This window comes from Echinops telfairi, unplaced genomic scaffold (genome assembly GCF_000313985.2).
Source record: "Echinops telfairi isolate 266 unplaced genomic scaffold, ASM31398v2 ScPeMD7_25;HRSCAF=90, whole genome shotgun sequence".
Lineage (NCBI taxonomy): Eukaryota > Metazoa > Chordata > Mammalia > Afrosoricida > Tenrecidae > Echinops > Echinops telfairi.
This window is the reverse complement of record NW_022103922.1, coordinates 31,330,445-31,346,058: the sequence shown is the minus strand read 5'-3', so window position 1 is coordinate 31,346,058 and position 15,614 is coordinate 31,330,445. Positions and strand designations below refer to the sequence as shown.

General features: G+C 46.1%; 1 pseudogene; it reads left to right on the top strand.

Annotated features, from left to right (window-relative positions):
* The first annotated feature begins 6,256 nt into the window (after nt 1-6,256).
* Nucleotides 6,257-7,730, top strand: LOC115869389 (annotated as a pseudogene).
* The last annotated feature ends 7,884 nt before the right edge of the window (nt 7,731-15,614 follow it).

Here is a 15,614-nt window from a genome sequence, read left to right as displayed (position 1 = left end):
AGCTGGCTGGAACTGACAGACAATGCTGCTTTTCCTTCCTAGAGTTTATAAGAATAATTTTGTAGCTTCCTCAGGGCTTGGCTTACTATTAGGAAACATTAGCATCATTCTGGAATATTTTAACATTAATTTGGGTAGCTATTGTGAACTACTCAATAAGCTATTCAACATTCTGTGGCCTGTACCTCCTGAGGCAGTATTTTGCATTATGAGTTAAGACCTTGCTTCTGCAAAAGTCAGGCGTCTCTGGGTGGTGCAGTTAACGCCCTGGGCTGCTAACCAAGAGGTTGGAGGCTTGAGTCTACCCAGAGGCGGCTTGGAAGAAAGGCTTCATGTTCTACTTCTCAACAATCCATCACTGAAAACCCTCTGAAGCACAGGTCTACCCTGACACACTATTCACTCCGCAGCAGCTACGATCCAATGCCATGGACACCTTGTGTAGAAAGAAATGGTTGGATGGGAACCTCAGCTGCTGCCTCCACCTTTACTGAGAACACGGTAGAAGAGCAAGGCAAAGGTACTAATCATTTTCAGGAGGCCGGGAGGGGGCGTTGAGAGTAGAGATGAAGCAAATGTAACTCTAAATCCCTATTTTTTAAAAACTGGGGTGATAAAAACATGGCAGTCGATCATGGTTTGAGATTTTCCCTAGTGAAAGTTAAAAGTAAAAACAAAGAAAAGGCCAGATGAGTTTATTTCTTGGCCAAATGGAGGAAATCGAGAGGGCTAAGAGAACTTCCAAGAGATTGCTCGATCCCTGCTAGACTTTGGAGAAGGAGCGCAAGAGGGAGGATTTTTGGAAGAACATTGATCACATGAGAATGAATCTCATTTTGCAAAAGGAGGGGTGCGGCCACTTGCATTCTGTTGCCTCAAACCAGCTTAAGGAAAAGGAGGGGAGACGAGGAATGCCATGCCCCTTCTTGGAGCCTTTCTCCGGAGGGCTCTTTCCACATGATCGCTGTCAGCAACTACAGACTAGAAACCTCAGAAGAAATCAAGCTTTTCTTTCTTTCTTTGTTACTATTTGCAGCAGAAGTACTGGGGTCAGGGGGAAGGAAAGTTGCCTTCCTTGGGCCCTGTGCCAATCAATCTCTAAACCAATCCCTGAATCGTGGTGGCTAGAGAAATGCAGCGATTGAATTGGTCCAAGACGAGTCATGTGCCTACGGAGGAGCCAGGGGATATCAGCCTATTCCTGCTCGGGGCATCTCTCACCAGAAGAAATCACGAATACCAAACTCAAAGCCAAACTCCCTTCCATGGAGTCAATTCTGATGGATAGGCCCAGGTGGAACTTTCCCTGTGAGTTTTGGAGCCTGTGACTCTTTCTGGGGTTCGCAAGCCTCATCTTTTCAGCGCAGACGAAGTCTGTGGTGATGATCTGGCAGGGCATTATCAAACATTCTCGTCCAACTTCATAAAAGGGAAGGAGAAGACCAACTGCTTGAGACTGATTCCTGTGAAGCACAAGTCAGACATACCTCTTCTCTCTAAACATTTGACTCATTCTCACACTAGCTGCCCTGCCACAGCATGCTCGACTTCTCTGCTGGGCTGGATTTGCTGCAATGGTCACACAGAACTCGAAGACAATCAATGCTCATGATTGTGAGACTCACTGGGGAAGTAACAGGTTACAATTCAGGATCAGAAAGGACTCAGGATACAGTTCTTTAGTCAGGCCTTTCCCTGACCCTTGACCCCTCAAACCTGGCCTCTGTTTTGATTAGACATGTGTTACAAAGCTCATTCGTTCTACCAGTAAGTGTTCAGAGAGCCTCCACTCAGGCAGTAAGCCCTCAACTCAAAGGTTCTCGGCTCTCCAGCTCCTTGGGTTGGCAAGCCTAGCTTTGTCACCAAGTGCTGCAGGCGTTCCACTCCACATATGGACAAGCCTCTGGGTCGGAAGCACTCAGATTTCTCATTCTGTGGGCCAGAAAGCCCACTGTAATGTTAATCTCCTGCCAAATCTCCTGGTCCTGCTGCCTCTGCTGCTGCTTCCTGCCAAGGCCAGTGTAACAGCTCTATGTATATCGCTTGAGTCTAGGAAGTTCTCAGCACAGGGATCCCGCTCCCAAGGAAGGAACTCCACTCGTAGCTCTTTTATTCTTGGTAGTAGTGAGGTCTCCCCTTTTTGCCTCTGGGCTCGCTCATTTTAAGCATAGTGGGATGACAAAACTGCCCTTGTTAGGGTTCCACGGCCCTTATTTGCATTAGCAGCAAGCTGTCTTGCATTAGCAGCAATCTCCTTGGTGTGTTACAAGCACCTTGTTTGTACCATCCTGCCTCATCTTTTGTTGGGGTTTTTAGGTTATGGCTAGGAAGGCCACATAAAATCACAAAATCTGTAACAAGGAGAAAAGTTGAGTCTTCAAGCTATACGTTCATCTAGAAAGCTTTTAAAAAGTATAAAGAGAGGAGGTGGGTATTTTTTATAGCAAGGCAGCCAGATTCCTTTTCTTCACATGCAGGAACTGACAGGCCACAGGATTGCTCTTGAGGGTCTGTTGGCAACTTAGGTCTTTGATAGTTTCTAGCGTGATATTCTTGTGGATAAATGGAAAATAGTACAATTAGAAGAAGGGGAAATCCCCCCAACTAAACTGAAAACCCAAATCCACTGCCATTGAGTTGATTCCAACTCATGCTGATCCTATAGGCCAGAATAGAACTTCTCCACAAGGCTTCTGTGACTGTAATCTTTACAGAAGGAAATTCTCCTTGGAGCTGCTGGGTTTGAAGCATTGACCTATCAGATGGCATCCCAGTGCTTAGCCCCCACTATACCATCAAACCTCCCCACTCAAAACAAAATGAGCAACAACCTATAAACTCACTGCCACCCAGCACACTCTGATTCATCCAACCCTACAAAACAAGGTCGAACTGCCCCTGTGTACTTCTCAGGTTGTAGCTGTTTTTAAAAAAAACCCAAAAAAGCAGGCTTATTGACATATACTTCACATAGCATACAGTTTAACAGTTCAGTCATCTTAAAAAGAGTTGTATTACATTCGATTTTAGAACATAAGACTGTAATTCTTCACAGGAGTAGAAAGACTCATCTTTCTTCCTGGGAGTGGCTGGTGCTTTTGAACTGCTGACCTTGCAGCTAGCAGGACAACTCATCACCCACTATTCCACCAGGGTTCCCACTGCACCACCTTCAAGCAGCCAGGAGTGACACATGAACAGATAGGTATGGATAGGTTCTAACAAAAGTGTATTTGCAAAACCAGAGGTGGATTGGATGTGTCCCATGGTATGTGGTTTGCCAATCTGTGCAATAGAAAATTTAAACAGAAATTAGTACTCAGAAATGCTTCCACAACAGAAATCTAAACATATACCACTGGCTTTGGGACCAGGGAGCTGAAAGGTGGTGAGGAGCATGCAGATACAGTTAGGAAACTGTTGAGGAGGTTACCGGGAAACTCAATGATACACTGTCAACATGGAGTAGAGCAAATGTATCAGGTGAGCTTGTAGTCTTGCTACGAAAATTTGTAGGCAAATATGGAAAGCTCCAATGCGCTCCCTTTAGCTGCCTATAAAAAGGCATAGGAAGAAGAGGCTTTTGCTTTAAATCAAATTTAGGGAAACTATACAAGATCTAGGATAACCTCCCCATTCAGCAAAAACTCAAGTAAGTGAAAAACCTAGAGGAAAAGATAAGTTTCCGGACACTCGGGGAACTGCAGCCTCAGTCAAGAAGGCGGGTGTGAGACTCTTTGTTCAGCTCCCAGGAAGATTGGGACAGTCGCTCCTAGACCTCTCGGGTAGAAAAAAATGCTCGGACAATCTTCCGGGTTTGCCCCTTAGCACCCTTACCTGTATTGAGATCTTTGGGTGTGGTTTTTGTCCAGCGGAATGAAAACCAATTAGATCCAGGGGAAAACCCATAAAATTATTTTTAGAGAGAATCATACTAGTATAAGCAGCACCACCGGCTGGGGGCTAAAAGAGAAGAAGAGCAGTCGACCTACTGGTGGGAAGCAGCCTGGAAAAACTACTCAGCTGCAAAGGGGCTGTTTCTTAGGGGATGAGTAGAACGACTCAGGAAGCCACGAACGCTCAGAGGGAGCAGGTCTCGGCTCTAATCAACTGATGTTGCCTGACTCCAGAGCAGGGAGAGTCCGCAACACGTATGTACGTGGTCAGATTTCAGAGTTGCTAAGGACCACTGACTATCATGTATCCTTTATTGTCTATCTAAATGGAAGGATCTACTGCGGTTTTCTTGTGTGTGGGAAATATAAATCACAACGCAGTACATTTCATGCTCATAACTTTTGAACGATTTGAGGGCCAGTTTCAGACGCCGTAGGACCATGACATCCTTAGTGTATAGTTTTGAACATAAGCACAGTCCTGGCAGATACAGTGCGACCATCTTCTCCTTAATCCCTACTCACGTTTGTCCAATTGTTCCAATAAATCTTCTCGATAGCAAGTGTCCTCTATGGGGTTCCACCTCAGGGTCATATGTGGCATGGAGTGACCATTGCTCTCAGTCTCCTTCAATCAGGGAATGTTCCTTAGACTTCCCTTTACTATTATGACCGGGGCACTTTTGAAGATTGCAGGAGGGCTATTTTGTGGACTATCTTGTCATTGGAATGTCCCCGGTGCTTCTTTGTAACTAGATTCAGTCTGTGCGTTTTTGGTGGGATGATGTTTGCAGTGAGGCTGTGTTTGATACATTTCATCTTCCCGGGGACATGCCATTTTAATTTGTCCTATTCTTGACAGTGCTCATTCTGGTCCTTTGTTTAAAGTGTGTTTGTCAGGCTTCTCTGCGCTCAAATTTCTCATTTTCCCCTTGAAATGATAAGCATTCTGTGGGGAGATACTTTTGAAATCATGTTAATATCCCATTATTCACCAAACTTCCTTGTATCTGTTTATATTAGCTTAGACTTTCAGTATGAACTGTTCTTATAATATTTCTTTTCATGCTCAAGCTGTCCCAGATGTGGCCAGTGGGAGTTCCTTCCCAGGGTGTCCCTTTGACATAGCTTCAGCATCCTTGGGCCCTTCCTTCCTTCCTTTCTGTCCTAAGATTTTCCAGGGTCATCTTATCATTTTCCTGCTCCATCCCTGGAATTAACCTTTTCTGTACAAACTCCTGGCTCCTTTTATTGGAAAATAGTATTTAGAAAGCAAGATGTACTTGTTTCTGTTGAGAAATTCCTGTTCCCAGTCCTTCTCCCAGACAGCAGTCTCTCCCCGCCCCACACACATACACACTGACATCTACATGCATTTATCTATATACTGAAAACCTTTAATTCCTACCAATTCCCCCAATTCCAGCAGAGTGTCACAGAGTTTATTTGAGTCTTCTTCCTGTCCCTACTTGTAACTCCCTTGACAGGGAGAGGTTTAGGTGAATCTCATGATTCACATAGAGTTACTTATGTAATCAATTCCCCTTTCCCTGTATTTAATCCCTGAGTTCTCCACACGGGCTCTAACACCCTGGATGGAGCGGCCCTACACGGCCAATCCTCCAATCCCTGCTAAGTGTGACACCCCATGGAGGAGGCCCTCTTTATCTTTTGGGGGCTTTGACACCTTGCTGGCAGTCACTCTCCCAGCCCTCATCCCACCCCTCCTCCTCTTCCTCATTGGGCTCTGACACATTGGGCATTGGGACTCCTACTTTGCTCAATGGGATCTAATGGTTTTGGACTGGATTGTTCAGGAAGAAGAAAAGGTGTCATGTGCTGTAGAGTTCACCTGTCCCTGTCCTGAAGAACCTTACCTAGACTGGACTTAGATGCTAAGCCTGAAGGCTTAATGGGATGAGCCTTTGGAGGATCTTGATCCATGGGAAGAATGTAAGTAATCCGTGGCCATGGGCAAACTACGGTGGATTACATGCAACTTCCAATTTGGCCCTCCTCTCATCCAGAGGTAGAGGCTTTTCTACTCCCCTGGACTCCAGACTGCCCTGTGACTTGTTTCCACTAGTAGAACGACAGAGAAGTGATACTTCACACTAGGCTTTAAGAAATCTGAATGTTCTTCTTTTATGCTTGAAACGCACCTTTTTGGAAGGTACTTTCCAGATTAAGGAAACTCAAACAGCCATGTGGAGAAGTCTTTGTGGAGCGGTCCATAGCCTTCTGAGGGACCAGTCACCATTCGGAACTCTCTACCCCTGGCCAGTGCCAACTGCCAGCCACGGGAGGGAGGCCATTTTGGAACTTCTAACTGTGCCAGTGCCCCAGCAGATCGCTGCCACATGGAGCTGAACTGCTTGGTCAGCTTACACCACTGTGAGTAATAGAGTGCTGTTTTAAGACATTAAGTTTTGGGGTGGTTTGTAATGCAGCAATAGAGAATGGAAATTACTGTCCTCAAGTGCAGGCATTATCCCATGCCCTTCTGATCAATGGGGGTGACACAGAGAGGTCAAAGGACACATACAGAAGACAGCCCTGTAAGCAGAGGAGCGGCCACTCACTGGATAGGCAGCCTGCGGGGAGAAGCAGCTGAGTGATTCCGAACAGGTGAGTACTGGATAGAAAAATTGCCAAGCCCAGATCCAAGCTTTTAGTTTCGTCTGTCAGCAAGTTCCTCCTCTGGTCAGCTCACTTGATAGGGTTGATTTTTCACTTGAGAAATGGGGAAGGTGGCCTCGGCTCGCTCTCTTACTCCAGTTCTTGTTGGGCAACGCTGTTCTGAGGGTTTGGGGGACTTCCGGGCCTCTCCGAAGCAAGAAACGTCTTATTTCCAGGCACCTTCTGGATCAAAAGCTGAAGAGGCGGGTGCTCACACCTCAGTGAGCTCTGCATGTCCTACCCACACCCCAACCCAACCCACTGCCATCGAGTTGATTCTGACGCATAGTGACCCTGTAGAACAGAGCGGAACAGGTGCCCCAGAGCGTCTCCCAGGCTGTAAATCCTTCTGGAAGTCCAACTGACCACATCCTTTCCCCACAAGGCGGCTGTTTGGTTTGTGCTCCCAACCTTCTGGGGGTTAGCACAGTTGAGTGCTTTACCCGCTGCATCACCAGGGCTCCCTGCATGTTCCCCAGGGGTAGATAACTCTCCAGTGTTGCTCCTTCTCCTCGACTTTGACCACACAGAGGTTACTGAGTCCTGTCTCTGACCCCTAAGACTCCCTTACTCCTGTATCCTGGCCATCAACGGTCCAGGTGGAAAGCACACCTCCGTTTCCCTTTCCTCTCATTTGACAAGTGGGGATTATTCTGATCTATCTTCACTCATTAGTCCAGCAGAATTTTCCTCCAGGCACAAGCTGTGCGTCTCAGCTTCACTCTTACCAACTTCCTGATAAACCACTCTACACTGTGGTGTTCTAAAATAACTCAGCAATAGTTCTCCCCTTATCTCCTTCCCCCATCAACAAATGATCTTAAAAGGTATTAAAAAAGGATTCTTGGCAGAGGCGTCGCTCCGCATGAACGGCCGTTGCGCTGCCTTCCAGATGGACAGGTGGTGATGTTGGCTGTTGGCCGTAGCTTCTCCGAGCCGCTCTCTCCCGGGCTCTCCCTGTGGTCGGCGTGGCCCATGGAAATCAAAGAGAACTTGCCTGCCAGACAAGCCTGGAGAAAACTCAGGAGATTAGCAAGGGAAAAAGAAAAGAGATGCTTGGCTTCCTCTCAGAGGAAGCAGAAGGAGTCTGAGATCATGCTTCAGAAGCAAAAGGCAGCTAATGAGAAGAAGTCTATGCAGAGAAGAGGAAGATGATGACTGGCTACTTTGGAAAACCTGGTGCTACTGCCAATGAGGTGTATCGTATGCTATACGATCAAGATTTTGTAGAGTGAACCATCATTACATATGTTGTAACTTATCCTTATAAAATAGTCTATCTTAAACTTTACCTTCCCACCTGACTTAGTGTGATGTTTTAGAACCATTCTTCAAAAAATAAAACACCAACCATGTGTGTAAAAATAAAAAATATATAATTCAACGTCTACTGCCGCTCTGTGACAGGCTCTGGAAACACAGTTGGTTAAGAGAGAAAGTTCTCCTCACAGAGTTTATCTTCTAATGGAGACAGAAATCAAATGAACACGTTTGCTATATGATGTAGGGCTGTAATATTTGCTCTAAAACAAAATCAAACAGGTTAAGTAAATGTGGGTTGAAGACTATTCTTGATAGGGTCTTCTGGGAAGGCCTCTTTAAAAGGTGACACATGAGAGACTTGAGTTTAAATGGGGAGTGTTTGGGGGTAAGCAAGCAGCAAGGACAAAGGCCTGAGACAGGAGGCAGCAATGCAAGTTCAAGGAACAGCAATTAGGCCAGAGGGAAGAGCACAGTTGGGTGTGGGAGGGGATGCACGACAGAGAGGAATCCGCTCAAATGGGGCATCTGTGGATTTGAATTTTGTTCTGAATAAAATGACACAATCTGATTGAAGCCTAGACTCTCCTAGATGCTCTGTAGACAGTAGACTGGGGAGGGGCATGGAGGAGGCGGAAGCAAGATGACCAGCTAGAAAACTACTGCATCATCCAGAAGGAGCCCTGGTGGTACAGGGGTTGTGTGTTGGGCTGCTAACCTGAAGTTCAGCAGTTTGAAATCATTAGCCACTCTGCAGGAGAAAAACAGAGCTTTCTACTACTCTTGTAAAGAGTTACAGTCTCAGAAACCCATAAGGGAAGTTCTACCCTGTCCTATAGGGTCACTATGTGTTAGAATCACGAGTTTAGTTTTGGCCTAGTATGTCTAGACCAAGATGCTGGTGGCTTGGTCCAAGATGTTTACAGCAGAGTTAGTGATGGTTGCATTCTGATGTTTTGCAGGGAGCACTCCTTATTAAGGGATGGAAAGGTTTTGCAGAGTTAGAGAAACAGGCCAAGAACACATCGATTTTGAACCATGGTGCCATTCTCCAAGATGAGTGAATGGGAGTGGAATGTAGGGGGTAGGTTGTGAGGGCAGATGCACGGAGTTTGAGGTGCTGGTAAGATATACAGATAATCTACAGGAGAGGGAGAGAGGGACCAGACTTCAACCCGGTGCGCCAAAATGTGAATGCAACATACCGGCATGAAGCAGGGAACCAATAGAGAGAGGTCTGTGGGGCTGGCCCCAGTCCCAATTATGTGGGCACCCCCCTCACATCCTCTCCTCTCAAAAGAATGCACTACAGAGAACAGCACTGAAGCTATGGCTCAGGGAAAGGGGCATGTCTGATCAGAGCACACAGGAGCAAAGGAAGAGGGAAGGAGAGAGAGTGGAACACATTCTGGCCCACCAAGCCCCGAGGACAATATTCCTGTTCAGAGAAGCCAATGCACAGAGAGGACCACAGGGCCAGCCTCACCATGAGACATGATGTCCCTCATGGACCCATAGTGCCACAAGGGACAACACTGGAGGCACAGTGCCTGATCTGACCCCATCACACCGGGGCAAAACGCTAAAGGAGTGCAACAGAGCAGCAAGGGAACAAAGCAATGAAGTCCCCGGGGAATACCAGAAATAGACTTTGGGGTCAGGGTGTGGCTCCCCATCAGACTCAACCGACTGAAAAACACTCCTAAAGGTCAATAAACAGACTTGGAACTAATTATAGGCTTTTCTCGGGTTTTGTCATTGTGTTTTTTGTTGTTGTTGTTGTTGTTTGTTTGTTTTTGTTTTTCTTTTGTTGTTGTTGTTTTGCTCTGCCTTGTTTTTGTGCTTTTATTGCCTCTGCATGTCTATCTAGATTAGATAAAATAACAGACCGATGGTTTGCAGTGAGGGTGGGAGAGACATGGTAGAGGGGAAGGCAGGGAAAGGAAGTGGGTGTTAACAATCCCAGGGACACGGGAACAACAGGTGATCCAAAATTGATGGTGAGGAGTGTGTTATGCCTGGTAGGGCTGATCATGGGCAATCTAACCTAGAGGAATTACTGAAACCCAAATGAAGGCTGAGCATGATAGTGGGACAAGAAGAAAGTAAAAGGAAATAGAGGAAAGAACTAGGAGGCAAAGGGCATTTATAGAGGTCTAAATACAGGCATGTATAGATATGTAAATATATTTATATGTGATGATGGGGAAATAGATCTATGTACATATATTTATAGGTTTAGTATTAAGGTAGCCGATGGACGTTGGGCCTCTACTCAAGTACTCCCTCAACATAAGAACACTTTGTTCTAATATAACCTGGCATTCTGTGAGGCTCACCTTCCTGACACGATCACAGAAGACAAAATGGGTGCATAGCAAATGTGGTGAAGAAAGCTGATGGTGCCTGGCTATCAAAAGCATCTGGGGTCTTAAAGGCTTGAAGATAAAAAAGCGGTTGTTTAACTAAGAAGCAACAAAGTCTACATTGAAGAAGCACACCAGCCTGTGTGATCATGAGGTATCTATGGGATCAGGTATCAGGCATCAAAGACCCAGAACAAAAAATCATATCAGTATGAATGAGGAGGAGTGCAGAGTGGAGACCCAAAGCCCATCTGTAGATAATGGGAAATCCCCTTATAGAAGGGTCACAAGGAAGAGATGAGCCAGTCAGGGTTCAGTATAGCACTGATAAAGCATACAACTCTCCTCTAGTTCAGTGATTTTCAACCTTCCTAATGCTGAGACCTTTTCAGACAGTTCCTCATGTTGTGGTGACCCCCAACCATAAAATCATTTTTGTTGCTACTTCATAACTGTAATTTTGCTACTGTTATGAATCGTAATGTAAATATCTGATATGTGGGATGTATTTTCATTGTTACAAATTGAACATAATTAAAGCATAGTGATTAATCACAAAAACAATATGTAATTATATATTGTGAAATATTTCTAATTACAAATAAATGAAATTTTGTCTTGAAGCATGGTGTAGCATGGCTAACAGTTTTCATGCTGGGTACTCGGTCTGTGAGCGTATCTGCATGTGGGTAGACATGCCGGGAGACGGATAGAGGAGCAGTGTCTCCGGCCTAAGACCATTGGAAATATGTGTTTTCTGAAGGTCTTAGGTGACCCCTGTGAGAGGGTAATTCAACCCCCAAGGGGTCATGACCCACAGGTTGAGAACTGCTTCTCTAGTTCTTTAATGCTTCCTCCCCCCCACTATCATGACCCCAATTCTACCTCACAAATTCCAGCTAGACCAGAGCATGTACACAGGTATAGATAAGAGCTGGAAACACAGGGAATCCGGGGCAGATAAACCCCTCAGGACCAATAATGAGAGTAGCAATACCAGGAGGGCAAGGGAAAGAAGGGGGAACTGATCACAATGATCTATATATAACCCCCTACCTGGGGGACAGACAACAGAAAAGTGGGTGAAGGGAGACATCGGTCAGTGTAAGACATGACAAAATAATAATGATTTATAAATTATCAAGGGTTTGTGAGGGAGGGGAACAGTGAGGGAGGGAGGGAGCTGATACCAAGGGCTCAAGTAGAAAGAAAATGTTTTGAAAATTATGATGGCAACAAATGTACAAATGTGCTTGACACAATGGGTGGATGTATGGGTTGTGATAAGAGCCCCTAATAAAATAATTTTTAAAAAAGATATACAGATAAATCTATGAATCTGGAGACCAGACAAGAGTCCTAGACTAGACATAAATATTTCATAGCCATCAGAATACAGATATCACACATAAATCACACATAAAGAACATCATGGACCAAGGCCCGAGGAGCTTCAACACCTAGGGACAGCTGGAGTCCCCAGGGGGCGGAAGAGTGGCCCGTGAAGCCGGGGCGAGTAGGTGAAAGGTCAGGAGGGTGTGGTGCTGAGGGAATCACGGAGAAAGCAGATTCTGCGTCATCATCGATTCCTAAGCTTCAGTTTTTCCCTTCTCTCCAAAACAGAACCAGTAGGGACCTCCAGATAAAGCATGGCTGACATCTGGCAAATTCTCAGTACGTGGTGGCTCCTATTATCATCAGGAGCCCTGATGCAGTGGGCTACCTATTGAGTTGCTAACCAGAAAGAAGGCCAGTGGTTTGAACCCCCAGCTGTTCTGCAGGAGAGTCACGAGGCTGTCTGCTCCCATTGGATTTAAAGTCTCAGGAACCCAAAGGGGCCGTGTGCCTCTGTACTATGGGGTTGCTATGAGTTGGGATTGACTGGATGGCCGTGAGTTTGACTTTTGGAGTATTTTGTCAGGCGTCCCACTGGGTAATGGCTATGCATTTGGCAGCTAACAGAAAGGTTTGTTATGGGAAAAACGATCTACAGTAATGATAAGTTCCTGTAAAGACCACTCTTGTTAGGTGCCATGAACTCAGTTCCAACTCGTACAACTGAAGGAAACACTGCTCAGCCCGGTGTCCTCCTCACAACCACTGCTATATTTGAGTGCATCCTAGCCACGGGGTCAGTCCATCACACTGACCAGTCTTTATCATTCCTGACGCCCTCCTGAGAACTGCCCGAGTGTGTGAGATGAAGCCTCACCCTTTGCCTTTCCAAGGAGCCTTCAGCGGTGCTTAATCTAAGCCAGACTTGTTCATTCTTCTGGCAGTCCAAGGTATAGTTAGCATTCTTGGCCAACACCATCATTCAAATATATCTCTTTTTTTTGCTTTTGCTGCTTCATTGTACAGCTTTGGCATGAAGAGGCGGGCGACTAGGCCAGGTGGACCTTAGCTCTCAGAGGGATGCCTTTTGCTTTGGCATGCTGTCAAGAGGTCTTGTGCAGCAGAGTTGCCCAATGCAATGTGCTGTTTTAGTTCTTGACTGTTAGTTCCATTGCCATTGATTGTGGATTTAAGGAAAATGAAATCCCTGGCAGCGTCAATATGTTCTCTTATTTATCATCATGGTGGTTGGTCCAGTTGTGAGGATTGTTGTTTTTGTTTTTATATTGAGGTGTAATCCATACCGCAGTCTTCGATCTTCATCAGTTAAGTGCTTCAAGTCCTTTTCCCCGTAAAGATTACAGCCGAGGAAACACTGCAGATCCTTCTACTCGGTCTTACAGGGTCACCGTGCCTTAGAATCAGCACACAACCATAGTGTTGTTATTGGCGTCTTGGGTGATGCAAATGGTTAATACTTTCACTGCTCACCAAAAAGTTAGAGGCTTGCGTCCACCCAGAGGTGCTTTGGGAAACAAGCTTTTGTGATCTACTTTTTAAAAACCACCCATTTATATGGACACATGTGATTGATACCATTGATGTATGGATTGTTATAAGAGCTGTAAGAGCCCACAATAAAGTGATTTATAAAAAACAAACAAATAAAACCACCCACTGAAAGTCCTGTGGGAGGAGAGCTCTACTCTGGTAAACATGGGGTCAGCATGAGGGGTAACCACTGCAGGGCACTAAGTAGTATCATCCCCTATGTGGCAGCTGGCTGGTGTGTATGTGCAGGTGGAGAGCTGGGGGGTGGGAGGTGGTGCAGCTTGTGTCCCCATAAATGTACCCACTAGTGAGGCGTCCCTGCTCCCTCAGGCACTCAAGAACACAGCAGGGTAAACAACCAAACCTTCAAGGAGTCATTCTGGAGATCTTTGACTCAGAGCGACCCTGCAGGGGATCGAATGACACTCACAGGGGTCGCCTAAGACCATCATAAAACACATATTTCTGATGGTCTTAGAAACGGAGACAAGGCTCCTCTATCCATCTCCAGGTGGGTCCGCCCACATGCAGCTATGCCCACCCACGAGTACCAGGCATGATGACATCATCGCACCAACCCCATCACATACACCCCGTACAAATTCAGGTGTATGTGACAGGGTTGCGCCAGAATGTACTTAGGCAGACCAGTCACACGTGTACAGAGCAGCTACCGTTCTGTCTTAGACTGTGTTGTGCCTTCTTCTTCCATTTCTAACAACATATCTTTGTGAAACAGGGTTTTCCAGCTTGTTGGTTATCAAGTCTAAATACAGAAGTAGACTTGTTGTGGAAGATGCTCTTCGTTAGGCTCTTGCAAAGACTGCCCTGAGAATATCTGATCTGGTGAGAAAGAAGCTATCTCAACCTTCGGTTGGCTTTTTACACATACTGTTACAAAATGTAGCAATGTAATTTACTGTTGTTATCTTAAGACTGTTACCCATGCTACACCATGCTTCAAGACAAAATTTCTTTTATTTGCCATTAGAAATAAATATTTCACAAGATACGACATATTGTTTTTGTGATTCATCACGATGCTTTAATGATGTTCAATCTGTAACAATGAAAATACATCCTGCATATCAAATGTTTACATGATGATTCCTAACAGTAGCAAAATGACAGTGATGAAGTAGCAACGAAAAGAATGTTATGGTTGGGGGGTCACCACAACATGAGGAACTGTATGAAAGGGTCGGGGCCTTAGGAAGGTTGACACCCACTGCCCTAGGGCTTTCGAGTCTGTAAACCTTTATGGAAAGAGATAGATCTCATCTTTCTGGCTCTGAGCATCTGAAGTGGACCGGCCAGCCCGCACTCACCCTTTCGCCCCACCAGACTCACTGCTCTCCTTTGGACTGTGGCTCAGAGTGACCCTGTAGACAGGGTTGAACTGTCCTGGAGGCTTTCCCAGACTAACTCTTCACAGGACTAGAAAGGCTTGTTTTTCTCCCTCTGAGTCGCTGGTGTTTTTGAATTGCGCCCAATGTGTAACCTCTACAGCCCCCAGGGCTCAGTACCCGTGTTAGAATTACTATCTAGTGAGATAAGGAGGCTGAGTTCTGACGTGGCCACTTTCTCTATCAGTTTTTCCATTGTAAGGGGCCCTGGTGGCGTAGTCTGGTAAAGCCTGCTAACCCCAAAGTCAGTGGTTCCAACTCCCCAGAAGTGGAAACCGCCACCGAGAGTCACCATGACTCAGAATCTATTCCAAGGCGTTGGGTTTGGTTTTGGGGTTCTCTTGTTTCAAGCTGGCCTCTCACCAATTGTGCAGTCTCAAGAATTTTGTATTTGTTTTTTAAAACCTCTCTTAGTATTTATTCAGGCGCCCTAGTAGCATAGTGGTTATTTGTCGAGGCTTCAGGTCAGCAATTCGTAACTACCAACCACTCTTCGGGAGAAAGATGGGGAGCTCTACTCCTGGGAAGTCTTGGAAACCCAGAGGGGCAGCTCTACCCTGTCCTGTAAGCATTGTTATGAGTCAGCATTGACTCGATGCCAGTGAGTGGTTAGTGAGCATTTAATAATCTGTAAAACGGGGACAATTCTTTTTTAACAGAGTGCTGAAAAATCAGAATTGAGAGAGAGAGAGAGCACGAGCGAGCAGCTATAAAGCCAGACACGGATAAAGTAAACGGCCCGGCTACTAGAACTTTTGTGGGTCTGCGTGGGAATTTCTGTAGCTTCTTGCCAACGTTTCACTCATTCGAAAGGGGTGGTTCGGGCAGAAGAGAGCTGAGTGGGCCCCGAGACCCCTTACCCTCACTCTACCGGAGAGAGAGGGCCTTCTTGCAGGGCCCTGCGTGGGAAGGGGTAACCGGGCTATGGAAGGAGCTTCGGAGCAGTTCCAGGGCATCCACCTCTGGGGAAGGGGGGCTTCCCCTCCCCACTCCTTACCCCCCCACCCCCAACAGATCTTCGAAGCCCGTTTCCTCGGCAACCTTTCTATGTCCCTCTTCCCCCCCGAGAAGCCCTACCGAGGCCCACCCGCTGGCAGCCGCGGTCCCCAACCCCTCCAGCC